Source organism: Sminthopsis crassicaudata, chromosome 1 (assembly GCF_048593235.1).
Source record: "Sminthopsis crassicaudata isolate SCR6 chromosome 1, ASM4859323v1, whole genome shotgun sequence".
Classification (NCBI taxonomy): domain Eukaryota; kingdom Metazoa; phylum Chordata; class Mammalia; order Dasyuromorphia; family Dasyuridae; genus Sminthopsis; species Sminthopsis crassicaudata.
In genome coordinates this window covers 548303228-548315406 of record NC_133617.1, presented here as the reverse complement: position 1 = coordinate 548315406, position 12179 = coordinate 548303228, and positions in this window count along the sequence as shown.

The following is a 12179-nucleotide window of genomic DNA, read 5'->3' as shown; positions in this document are numbered from 1 at the left end:
TAAGCAAAGAAAATGACCCCTACAAAGCATCTGGAAAGATTGAACTGTTTTTTCTATCAGAATTTACACTCTTTTCTAAGCAGTAATTTTAGGGATTTTTATTTTTATTTTTTTGGGGGGGGATTTTTAAAAGATGATAAAATTCTAGATAATCTTATCCCCCTTTCCCCCCCCCTTCATTACCACTAAGAAGGAGATACACTGTTTGAGAAAGTCATGTCTCTTGTAATCTGGTCTTTTCTATCTTCTTTTCCTCTTTCTCCTCTCTATACTCCTCCCCATTTCCTCCTCTCCTTTTTTCTCCCTCTCTCCTCTTACCTCTCCTCCTCTTCTTTTTTCTCTTCATCATCCTCTTCCTCTTCTTTCTCCTCTTCCATCTAGAACTCTGAATGTTGAATTTTCATTTTCTTTTGACAGTCCTGGGCCCACTATACTAATTTCCAGATATCTCTAAACCATGAAACTGAAAACCTTAATTTATCTTCCCTCCATATATTGTCTCTTTCTATTAGAATATAAGCTCCTTAAGAGCAGGGACTATTTTGTTGCCTTATATTTTCTATAACCAAAGCTTAACACAGTGACTAGTACACTGTAAGTGCTTTAATAAATGCTTTTTAAATTAAGTCATTTATTCATTTTATGAAGACTAAAAAGTATATTGACTCTGGGGAATTTCTAACTTAGTACAAACATATGAGTCCATAAAAATGACTTCTACAAAATTTAATGTACAATTCTTAACAGTGCTCTTTAAAAATAGAAGAGGCAAACTTTTTGCAAATACAATGGAATTTGATTATTTGCAGTTTTTAACTTGAGGTCACTTAGATTTTAGTATCATGAGTCACGGGGAAGCAAATGTATCAATAGGGCATTCAGCTGACATTTCTCTTTCTGAAGCAATTTAGGGTTGGGGATATTAATTGGGTTACCGTAACTAGAACAAGAAGTAAAAACAGAGTGAGAGTAGGAGACAGGGCCTATGAAAAACATGGTCAGCTGTCTGGGCTGGCTATATAGGATGAGCTCTCATTCTAAGGGCAGAATAGTCTCATGTTGGGAGCTAAAAATTCAGAGCTTAGCAAAGAGCCTGGCACATAGCAGATAATCAATAAAGTCTTATGATTGAGTTACTGGAGGAACCAACTTATGATAGAGAAATAAACCAATAGTCTATTTAAATTGTCCAGATATTGCCTGACCCAAGATGATGGGAGTGTCAAAGGATAAAGGGGGCATATACAAGAAATATCATGAAAATAAAATTAATAGATCTTGGGAACAAATTGGATATGGGAGGAGGGCTGTGATAGAGAGTGAGGAGTCAAGAATACAACATAGGTTTTGGGCCTGTGTGTGGCTAATGGTACCCTTAACAATACTGGAGAAGCTGAGGGAAAATAAGTTTTTTTAGGGGGTGATGGAGTTCACATTTAAACATGTTGTCTATAAAACATCCAGTTTGAGATGTGAAACTAGAGACTAGAAGTACATAAATAGATTTAAGAAACATCAGCATAGGGATGATCATTGAATTCATACGAGCTGTTAAGAGAAGAGGGCTCAGGACAGAGCCCTGAGAGAGATCCATGGATAGAAGGTGTAACCCGGATGAAGATCCAGAAAAGGAGATTGGAGAGTGGACAGAAACATAGAAGTAAGAATAGTATCACCAAAAAAAAAAAAATTTAGGGAGAAGTGAATGCTAAAGTGCCAAATGCAGCAGGGAGGTCAAAGATGATTATTGAGTAAAGACTAATAGATTTGGTCATTAGGGGATCATTATTAATTTTGCAGATAGGAGGCTCATTTGGACAATGATATCAGAAGCCAGATTTTAGAGAACTACCAGAATTTTGAGTGGGTAGTAAACATGGATTGAGTAAACCTCCAAGAAGGAAAGGTTACTTGAGTGATGGAGTTGGAATGAGAGCCTGGAAAAGGCAGTGGGGAACAAGGAATATGCCAAATCTGGACTTTGATCAGTGAGTGAATCAGGGAGAATCAATAGAGGTGCTGAAAAGCATGTTCAGAGAGGCTGTGTCATCAGGGAGGAGCCAAGTCTCAGTGAGAGCCAAAGATGAAAGGAAGGTAAAAGAAAAAGATCTTGGAGGAAAGCACATATTCCAGACAGCACTGCTTTAGTGTGCCATGAGGGGTTGGAGAGTGAGGAGGATGGAATTAAGAAAGTAGACGGGAAAAGGGGGAGTTATGAAGAATGAAGTTTGTATAAGGATAACTGGGATTTAAGATCACCTGCATGAGGAAGGTGGGAGATGTTAATTACTGCCAAGTGAGTTCAGGAGAGTTAACATCACTAGAAAGTACAGCTTTAGAAAGAAACTCTCAGAGTTTTAGGAATCTCAAACAAGGTGACCAGTGTAGGAAATAAAAATATCAATTAGCTGACCCTTCCTTGCTTCCAATAGAATGGATTAATATCCATTCCACAGGAGTCGGTTCCCTTCCCAAAATATCTGTTCATAACAAACCCATGTAACAAACCTATGAAGAGCCAAAAGGAGTTTAGAAGGATAGTAACCCATTATAATAGTTTAAAATATTAATAATAATAATATTTATTTTATTATTTATTGTTATTAATATTGTTAATAATAATAGCATTTACATAGTGCCTATTCTGTGTATCTCATTCAATCTTTACAACCTTATGAGATAGGCAATTTTATTACGTCCATTTTAGTGTCAAGGAAGCTGAAGCACACAAGTGACTTACCCAAGCTCAAAAAGTTAAAAAGTATCTGAGGTCAGATTTGAAGTCAGGTTTCCCTAATTCCAAAGTTAATACTTTATTTTCTCTATGGTCCCAATGGGGACATGCAACTCAATCCAGGACTCCAGCAGACTTCTTTGTGCTCATCTTTCTATACTGCCCCTTGATCTTAATATTTCCCAATACAAAGCTGGCTTGCTTTATTATTTTATCCTGTGCTTGTATATGATTGTACATGATTTGTTTTAGAATTACTTAGGTTTTATATTTCCAAAAATAGAAGGGAGGAAAACACAGTGAATTAAGATTAAGGAAAAGAAAATGTGAAGGAAAGGAAGGGGCTATGCCTCAAGATATAGTTTATTAAATTATCTACAATAACATTTTATTCATATCAAGAATTTGAGAATAAATGAAAAACATATTACTTAGTATTACCACACACCAAGCTAAGAAGTACTAACCAGCATTGGTAAAGGAAATTGCCTTATCTGTGATTTTCCTATGCCTATTAAATAATAGGTCTAGTTCCTATCCTTACCTACACTTCTGTTGTATTCCCACCACTCATTCACCCTCAAAGCAAAAAATACTTCATTTCTATGTTTGTGTCCCCAGCACCATGTATAGTGAATTGAATTGAGTTGATCAGAGGATCAACTTATCAAAATTTTGAGTCTCTACCCTTTGACCCAGCATTGCTGTTATTGGGATTATATCCCAAAGAAATACTAAAGAGCGGAAAGAGACCTGTATGTGCCAAAATGTTTCTGGCAGCTCTTTTTGTTGTAGCTAGAAACTGGAAGATGAATGGATGTTCATCAGTTGGAGAATGGTTGGGTAAATTGTGGTATATGAAGGTTATGGAATATTATTGCTCTGTAAGAAATGACCAGCAGGAGGAATACAGAGAGGCTTGGAGAGACTTAAATCAACTGATGCTGAGTGAAATGAGCAGAACCAGAAGATCACTCTACACTTCAACAACAATACTGTATGAGGATGTATTCTGATGGAAGTGGAAATCTTCAACATAAAGAAGATCCAACTCACTTCCAGTTGATCAATGATGGACAGAAATAACTACACCCAGAGAAGGAACACTGGGAAGTGAATGTAAATTGTTAGCACTGCTGTCTATGTACCCAGGTTACTTATACCTTCGGAAGCTAATAATTAATGTGCAACAATAAAATGGTATTTACACACATATATTGTATCTAGGTTATATTGTAACACATGTAAAATGTATGGGATTACCTGTCATCGGGGGGAGGGAGTGGAGGGAGAGAGGGGATAATTTGGAAAAATGAATAAAAAAAAAAAATAAAAAATAAAAATTTTTGAGTCTCATCAATAGAAGGTTGGCTAGCATGAAGTAACAATGAGTTTTAAAACAGAGTAGCTGTAATCTGCATCAATGAAAGAAGTGCTTATCCTGATTCAATGAGACCATTTGAAGTTCTACAGCATTAAATAAGATAAAGGTAAGAAATTTTCTTATTGTAAAATGTCTGAGCTTCCTAATTATATGAATAAATTGTTCATCCTCCTAAGAATTCACCTTTCAGCAGGTTATAATTTCCTTCTTTATCCCTTTTAATCTATTTTTTCTTTTGCTTTATATGATATCATGATTGTTACCCTTGCTTTTTTGTTTGTTTGTTTGTTTCATTGGAAGTATAAGAGATTCTAATACACCTTTATTTTGTGTATCTCTGCACTTCAAATGTGTTTCTTGTGAACAATGTAGGATTCTGGATTTTAATTTATCCTGCTATCTATTTCCATTTTATGGGTAAGTTCATCCCATTCACATTTATAATTATAACTGCATATTTCCCTCTAAGCTATTTTTCCTGGTTGTCCTACTCTCTCTCTCTCTCTCTCTCTCTCTCTCTCTCTCTCTCTCTCTCTCTCTCTCTCTCTCTCTCTCTCTCTCTCACCTTCACCCTGTCCCTCCTCACAAGCATTTTACTTCTGAACACCACTCTCTCAATGTGTCTTCCTTTCCATCAGTAATTCTCCCACCAGATGTAAACTGAAGCATACTTACACTTTTTTTCCACTTTCCTTTTTTGTTGTTCAAGTCTCCTTGTACAAAATTAATAACATGGCAATGTTTTATATGATTGCGTGGTATAACTTGGATTCCTTATCACAGGGAGGGGGAAGGTAAGGAAGGGAGAAATAGAATTGGGAATTCAATTTTTTTTTAATGTTAAAAAATTGTTTTAACAAAATGCAGAATTATTTTTTCTGGGTTATAAAAAGCCCACAGTTAAGGTGCACAGTGGTAAAAAAAATTAATTTTGGAGTTTTGCTTTTGTTCAGGACGGTTCTTCAGTTCTTCTTTAAATATTCAATTCTTACCTTGAAAACAATTTCCTATCTTATGTTGCATTTCTTTTTACTTAATTACTGGATCATTGTGTGAATTATTCTCTGGTTCCAAAACATCATTACTTCCCTTAAATTAAAAAATATATATTTTTTAAATTGTCCTTTCCTTCCTTCCTTAACATAGTGCCATAATCTCTGTAAATTGTGGAAAATGCAATGAATAGCAGCATATTCTAGATCACGCATATCTAGAATTGAGAAGAAACTATCCAAATCACATAACTTTTTTTCTAGTTTGAACATTGAGAATTTTTTTCATATCTCTCAAATGAGTTTATTTTTTATAATTTTTATTTTTACAATTTTATGTAGAAATAATTTTAATTTCTTTTAATTTTTTACTTCTAAATTCTCTTCCTCCCTCCCATCATCCCTCTCTTTCTAAGATGGCAAGTAATTTGATATAAATTATTCATGAGCAATCATGCAAAATATTTCCATATTGGTCATTTTGTGAAAGAAAACATAGATCAAAAATTTTTAAATACTATGTTTCAATCTGCATGCAGATGCCATCATTACTTTCTGTGGAGATGGATAGTACTTTTCATCATAAATCCTTCATCTTAGATCTTTACATTGCTAAGAATAGCTATTCACAGTTAATCATTATACAACATTTCTGCAACTATATTCAATGTTTTACTTCTGCTCACTTCATTTTGTGTCTAAGTCTTTCTAAATTTTTCTGAAAGGAACTTACCCTTCATTTTTAATAGCACAATTTATTAATCCTAGATGACAGTTTGTTTAGCCATTTGTCAATTAATGGGAACTCCCTCAATTTCCAATTCTTTGCCACCAAAAAAAAACTGCTCTAACTATTTTTGTACATCTGAGTCTTTTTTCTTTGTTGTTTTATCTCTTTGGGAATAAAGATCGAAGAGTGCTATTGCTGTATCAAAGGGTATGCACAGGAGGTAGAGCCAAGATGGCAGAGTAAAGGTGCAGACTCATTGGAGCTCTTGGCCCAACCCATTCCCATGCCTTTAAATAATGACTCTAAACAGATTCTAAAGCAGCAGAACCCATAAAAAGACAGAGTGAGACAATTTCCCAGCCTAGGACAACCTGGAAGGTCAGCAGGAAAGATCTGTTGTACCAGAGTGGAGCACGGTTTGGTGTAAGCCTTGCCCCCATAATCAGTAGCTAGTGATGGTGTCCAGACCTTTCAGCCCACAGATGGTAAAGGGATTAAACAAGTTAGAAGCTTGCTATTACTTTGCCTATACTCAAATCCTGGTCACAGTGCTGGGGACAAACTGCCAGGATGAGAAGGAGCACTTGTACATCACAGCCTGCAGCCATAGTGGAATAGGGAGCATCCTCACAGTTCTGGGCAGAATAAAACACAGGACCTCTCCTTAGATCCTTAGATCTTCCAACTTGGAAGAACTGAAAACTTACAGATCCCTAAAAGCATCTCTGAAAAATGCACAAAAAGAAAGACCTGAAGCTTGGGACAGTACAGACTTTCTCCCTGGAAGCAGCACCTAACTTTAACAAAGAGTTAAAAGTCAGGTAATAGGCTAGGAAAATGAGCAAACAGAAAAAGATTCTGATCATAGAAAGGTAACTGTGGAAGGTCAAAATACACAAAAGACAACAAAGTCAAAGCTCCTACAACAAAAATCTCCAAGAAAAATATGAATTGGCCTCAGCTCTTGGAACAGCTCAAAATGGATTTGAAAATCAAGAGAAGTAGAAAAAAATGGAAAACAGAAATGAAAGTGATTCAAGAAAATCATGAAAAACACATCATCAACAACTTGATAAAAGAGACAAATACTGAAGGACAGATTGAAAAATAATATAGGCAAAATGGTAAAGGAAGTATTAAAAAAAAAAAAAAAAAGCAGTGAGGAGAAAGAATGCCTTTAAAAAATCAGAATTGGCCAAATGGAAAGATAGGCACAAAAATTCCATAAAGAAAAAAACAAAACCTTCTTAAAAAGTAGTATTGGCCAAATGAGCAGAAAAGAAAATTCACTGAAGAAAACAAATTCTTTAAAAATAGAATTGGAGGGGCAGTTAGGTAGCCCAGTGGATAGAACACTGGCCCTGAAGTCAGGAGGACCTAAGTTCAAACTTGTTCTCAGATACTTAATACTAGCTGTGTGACATAAGCAAGTCGCTTAGCCCAACTGCCTCAGCAAAAATAATAAATAAATGTAGAATTGGACACATGGAAAAGGAGATACAAAAGCTCATTGAAGAAAATAATTCTTTAAAATTAGAATTGAGTGAATTGGAGCTAGTGACTATATGAGAAATCAAGAAACAATAAAAACAAAACCAAAAGAATAAAAAAAGACAACTGTAAAATATTTTGTTTCCAACTGACCTGGAAAATAATTATTGGAATATCTGAAAGCCATGATCAAAAAGAGCCTAGACATCATTTTTCAAGAAATTGTCAAGGAAAACTGTCCTGATAATCCAGAACCAGAGGGTAAATAAGGAATCCACCAATCACTACCTGAAAGAGATCTCAAAATGAAAACTCCTAGCAATATTATAACCAGATTCCAAAATTTACAGGTCAAAGAGAAAATATTGCAAGCAGCCAGAAAGAAACATTGTGTTGTCACAGTCAGAATAACACAGTATTTAATAGGTTCTACATTAAAGGATCTGAAACTTGGAATATGATATTCCAGGGGGCAAAAGAACTAATATTACAACCAAAAATCATATACTCAGCAAAACTGAGCATAATCTTCCAGGGAGGGGGAATGAAAATTCAATGAAATAAAGGACTTTAAAGCATTCTTAATTTAGAATAAAACAAAACTGAATAAAAAAATTTGACCTTCAAAACATTCAAAATAAAGTCAGATTTAAATAATTGGAAAGACATTAAGTGCTCTTGGATAGGCCAAGCGAAGATAATCAAGATGACAATACTCCCTAAACTAATCTATTTATTTAGTGCTATACCAATCAGACTCCCAAGAAACTATTTTAGTGACCTAGAAAAAATTCATATGGAACAACAAAAGGTCAAAAATTTCAAGGGAAGTAATGAAAAAAAATAAATCAAATGAAGGTGGCTGTTGGGGGTTTTGCCACACCACTTGTTGCAGTCTCAGTGGAAACCGAAAGTTTCTTACCGTGCTTCTAGCTTCCACCAGCCTTCAGACGTCTCCGGCCCCGCTCCGGAGACAGGAGAGGGGAATAAGCAAACAGAGAGCCAACATGTAGCAGAGCTGTTCTTTATTGTCTGCTCCCCTAAATGTCTCCCCGAGCCGTTGCTGTTCCCTACTTTTATACAGAATCTTCTTGGACCCTCCCCGATTCCTCCCTTCGTGGGCGGGGCCAGCTCCTTTAGCAATGCCTAGCTGTTTTTCTCCTTATATGGCCAGGCAACTCATAGTTCCACGCATCTACTGACACGTAGCTCTATTAGTCAACCCAGAACCACATCCTGGAGATGACTGACATTAGGGCGGCTCCCTTCCGCACAGGGGGATCAGTTCCAGGCCCATTACAGGTGGCCTAGCTGTACCTGATCTAGAACTATATTATAAAGCAACAGTCACCAAAACCATTTGGTATTGGCTAAGAAATAGACTACTTGATCAGTGGAATAGGTTAGGTTCACAGGACAAGATAGTGAATAAAAACAGCTATCTAGTGTTTAACAAACCCAAAGATCCCAACTTTTGGGATAACAATTCATTATTTGACAAAAACTGCTGGGAAAACTGGAAATTAGTATGGAAACTAGGCATGGACCCACACTTAACACCACAAACTAAGATAAGATCAAAATGGGTCCAAGATTTAGGCATAAAGAATGAAATCATAAATAAATTGAAGGAACATGGGATGGTTTACCTCTCAGACTTGTGGAGGAGGAAGGAGTTTGTGTCCAAGAGAGGACTAGAGACCATTATTGATCACAAAATAGAAAATTTTGATTACACCAAATTAAAAAGTTTCTGCACAAACAAAACTAATGCAAACAAGATTAGAAGGGAAGTAACAAATTGGGAAAACATTTTTACAGTTAAAGGTTCTGATAAAGGCCTCATCTCCAAAATATACAGAGAATTGACTTTAATTTATAAGAAATCAAGCCATTATCCAACTGATAAATGGTCAAAGGATATGAACAATTTTCAGATGATGAAATTAAAACTATTTCCACTCATATGAAAGAGTGTTCCAAATCACTATTGATCAGAGAAATGCAAATTAAGACAACTCTGAAATATCATTACACACCTGTCAGATTGGCTAAGATGACAAGAACAAATAACGATGAATGTTGGAGGGGCTGTGGGAAAACTGGGACACTGATGCATTGTTGGTGGAGTTGTGAAAGAATCCAACCATTCTGGAGAGCAATCTGGAATTATGCCCAAAAAGTTATCAAAATGTGCATACCCTTTGATCCAGCAGTGCTACTACTGGGCTTATATCCCAAGGAGATACTAAAGAAGGGAAAGGGACCTGTATGTGCCAAAATGTTTATGGCAGCCCTTTTCATAGTGGCTAGAAACTGGAAAATGAATGGATGTCCATCAATTGGAGAATGGTTGGGTAAATTATGGTATATGAATGTTATGGAACATTATTGTTCTGTAAGAAATGACCAACAGGATGAATACAGAGAGGCTTGGAGAGACTTACATCAACTGATGCTGAGTGAAACGAGCAGAACTAGATCATTATACACTTCAACAATACTATATGAGGATATATTCTGATGGAAGTGGTTATCTTCAACATAGAGAAGAGCTAATCCAATTCCAATTGATCAATGATGGACAGAATAAGCTACACCCAGAGAAGGAACACTGGGAAATGAGTGTTAACTATTAGCATTATTTTTGTTTTTCTCCCCAGGTTATTTTTATTCCGTATCCAATTCTTTCTTTGCAGCAACAACAACAACAAAATTCGTTTCTGCACAAATATATTGTACCTAGGATATACTATAACATATTTAATATGTATGGGAATGCCTGCCATCTAGGGGAGGGGGTGGAGGGAAGGAGGGGAAAAATTCAGAGTAGAAGGAGATAATGTTGTAAAAAATTACCTATACATATGTACTGTCAAAAAATGTTATAATTATAATAAAGAAAAAGAAAAAGAAAAAAGAAAAACATTCAAAAAATGTGGAAAGAGAAACAGAAAAGGGAAATCATAAGAGATGTAATCAGGTTAAACTGTTTCTATTCCTACATAGGAAGATGATACTGGTAACTCAAGAACTTTCTCATTATTAGAGCAGTAAAAAGGATTATACATAGGCAGAAGGTACAGGTGTTAATTGAATGTGAAGGGATGATATCTAAAAATATAAAATTAAAGGGTAAGAAAAAATGTACTGGGAGAAAAAGAAAGTAGGGAATAGAATGGGGGTAAATTATCACACATAAAAGAGACAAGAAAAAACTTTTACAGTAGAGGGGGAAAGGGGGAAAAGATTAAGGGACAGTAAGTAAACCTTACTCTCATCAAAATTGGCTCAAAAAGGGAATACTATACACTCAATTGGGTATGAAAATCTTGTCTACAAGAATAGTAGGAAGGTAAAAGGAGGAAAGGATGTGATAGAAGGGAGGCATGGTGGGGGGATTACTCAAAAAGTAAAACACTCAAGGAAGGACAGGTGAAAAAAAGAGAACAGAATACATGGAAATGAGGGAAAATGGTAATAATTTTTTTGAGGGGGGAATTGAACAAATTTCTCTTAAAAAGACCTCATTTCTCAAACATATAGAGAACTGTCAAATTTATAAAAATATGAGTGATTTCCCAATTGATAAATGATCAAAAGACATGAACAATTTTATTTTTTGTTTAATTAAAACTTTTTATTTTTCAAAACATATGCATGGACAATTCTTCAACATTAGCCCTTGCAAAACCCTGTGTTCCAATTTTCCCCCACTTCCCCCATGCCTTCCCCTAGATGGCAAATAGTCCAGTATATATTAAACATGGTAGAAATGTTAAATCCAATAAATGTATACATATTTATACAATTATCATGATGCATGACAAAAAAAAGCAAAATAAAATGCAATCAAACAATAAGAATGAAAAATGTTATGAACCACACTCAGTTGCCACGTTCTCTCTCTGGGTGTAGATGGCTCCCTTCATCAATGAACAAGTGACAGTGGTTTGAATCATCTCATTGTTGAAGAGAGCCATGTCCATCTTGTTGCCATGTACAATGATCTCCTAGTTCTGCTTATTTCACTCAACATCATCTTCAACATGAACAATTTTCAGAAGTAACCATGGCTATCTATAGCTATATGGAAAAATGTTCTCATTATTGTAAAAAATCAAATTAAAGCATTTCTGAAGTACTACCACATAACTATGAGATCAATTAATAGTACAGAAAAAGAAACTTGACAAAATTTTGAGAGGATATGGGAAAATAAGACATTAATTCACTGCTTATGGAATTGTGAACTGATTCAACCATTCATTAGAGCAATCTGGAACTATGACCAAAGGACTATAAAGTTATACATACCATTTGACATAGCAATACTACTACTAGGTCTGAATGCCAGGAAATTAAAAAAAAAATTAAAAAGAAAAAGGACTTATATGTACAAAAGAAAAGTATTTATAGCAAGTCTTTTGTGGTAGCAAAGAATTGGAAAGGAATGCCCATCAATTGGGAATGCATTGTAGTGTTATTGGGAACAAATTGTGATATTATTATAGTAGAATAATAATTGTGCTCTAAAAAATGATGAGCAGGATACTCTCAGAAAAATGTGGAAAGAACTGATGCAAAGTGACATGTACTGTGTACAAAGAAATAGCATTATAAGATGATCCACTGTGAATGACATAACTATTTTCTGCAATACAATGATCCAAAACAACTTTGAAGGAGTTATGATGAAAAAATGCTATCCATTTCCAGAGCAAGTGCTATTGGTCTCTGAATGCAGACTGAAGCACATTTTAATTTTTCCTGAGGGTTTTTGGAGAGGCTCTGTCTTCTTTCATAGCATGACTATGATGGAAATGTTTTGCATGACTACACTTGTAT